This window comes from Arachis ipaensis, chromosome B05, assembly GCF_000816755.2.
Source record: "Arachis ipaensis cultivar K30076 chromosome B05, Araip1.1, whole genome shotgun sequence".
Classification (NCBI taxonomy): domain Eukaryota; kingdom Viridiplantae; phylum Streptophyta; class Magnoliopsida; order Fabales; family Fabaceae; genus Arachis; species Arachis ipaensis.
The window spans coordinates 103,720,154-103,722,182 of NC_029789.2; the positions used below are offsets into that span (position 1 = coordinate 103,720,154).

The following is a 2,029-nucleotide window of genomic DNA, read 5'->3' on the forward strand; positions in this document are numbered from 1 at the left end:
TTATTATTTTTTATTATTAATTGATTATTAATATTTAAAAATATGAAATAAAATATATTATTAAATTATTAAATTAAAAATTAAATTAATAATTAAATAATAATTAAAAATAAAAATTTTAATACCACCTAACATTTTTTCAAAGAGCAAAAATCATAATTGTAGCGTCAATTACGCCACTGATGATTTGTTGGGTTAGCATGCATATGCATATATATGTACATGAAAAGGAGAGGAGGAATAAGATCCTAGAGGGAAAGACAGGGATAGGTGAGACCAGTCCGGGACACGATAAGATTTTACAGTAACGAGCAAACAGACTACTCAAAAATAAGATTCCCCTTGCCTGGCACATGCCGCATGCCGCACGCCACCCCCCTTTTAAAATCTATTACCGTTTTGTTAGGAATTACTTTTTTTTTCTTCAATAAACAATTAACTAATAAAATAGTGAATTAATAGAGATCAAACATATTAGGCACTAAAAACTGATTTTCAAATTTTTATTAATTAATTTTCTATATTTCAAGTATAAATTTGCTTAATAAGTGTCTTTAAGATACTTAATAAAAATATTGTAAATATAAGATTTCGAGAGGTTTTGGTGAGTTTTCGATCAATCAAGTTGGAAAAAAAATTTTCTTGTCCAATCACAAATTAAGTCAGAAAGACAACTTGTAAAGATACTCTAATACCTAAATTAGTTGGGCGTCACAAGATTTTTCATATAAAATTGCACCTACTCTTTTCATGATGTACTCTTCTTTTTTTAAAGGGGTATGATACTCGTATGGTGACAACGTATCATAAAGGACTATCGGGTAACGAAGACCAGGATACGGTACAATAGAGCAATACCATTGGAAGATCAGAGTACACTAGTGGATCAACCAAATATGAGGCAACCAACAAGAAAATGGTATGCCTTAATTATGTTAAAAAGGTAAATATTATTAATTATATATATGATATCATATTGTTCAACCATTCCTTTCGGCAGGAGGCTGAGCTGGGTTGTAAGTTCTGTCGAAGCGAGCTATTCGAGAGGACCCACACCAAGAAGAATGATTGCCTAAAATGAGTCGACAAATGCTTAGATGAGACTGCTGTAAGTTTTCTGAATCTTACCTTTATTCAAATATTAATCAACTAAAGTATATCTATTTATTTAAAGGACTAAACTTGACAAGTGTTTGTTCATTATCTCTTCGAGGAGGAATTAGTAAAGGTCCTTGAGAAGCGTCAAACACAGATCGCTAAGGACGGTCTGACCCTCCCCATTTTAAAAGATGAAATCTGGACTTAGACGGTCAACAGTCACAAGAGAGAGATAATATATGAGGTTGGACTTATTTGCAGTTTTTCGATGCTGATGAATTCTTCACTGTCAGCAGACCAACAGATATCAAGGATCAGATTACCCTACTCAATAGAGAGCTGACACGATAGATGGAGTAACACTGGAAGTTGTAGACAAATTACCAGTAAGAGCGAGAAGAGTGAATATATGCTTATCAGAGATATAAGAGAGAGATCGTCCACATGAGCACAGAGTTTAATGGGATGAGGACTCAGGTGTCCCAGATGTATTTCTTGTATATGCAGCACATGTAAAGCGGCTTCTTTCAACCGTACATATGGCATGCCTCTTTCCCCTTCCACCTCTTCTATATCTTTTGCATCCTCTACCATGACCACCATTTGCTAGACCCTCACTGACGAGCACCGAGAGGACCCAAAGGATCATTATGATGAAGATGGCCTAGATGATGATTATGCTTAGTATATTTTGTAGTTAGGACTTATTTATGCTATTTATCATCGATTTGTGTAAGAATAATATATTTTATTACTTAATAAGTTACAAATAATGCACTATTTATTATTTATATTCAAAATTAATTTAAATGTCACGTTTTATAAATTATTATTCAATAATATAACAGGTACTAAAAAGTATAATTATAAAATGAATGTAATCTTAATTATTAAAAATTTAATTTTATCGACTGCTCGGCCATCGATAAAA

At 32.3% G+C, this 2,029-nt stretch overlaps 1 long non-coding RNA gene across 1 annotated transcript; it reads left to right on the plus strand.

Moving 5' to 3' along the window:
* LOC107641969 lies at positions 692–1,898 on the plus strand. The gene is made up of 2 exons (XR_002363298.1): positions 692–919; positions 1,001–1,898. It is a non-coding gene; the product is annotated as an uncharacterized LOC107641969 (long non-coding RNA).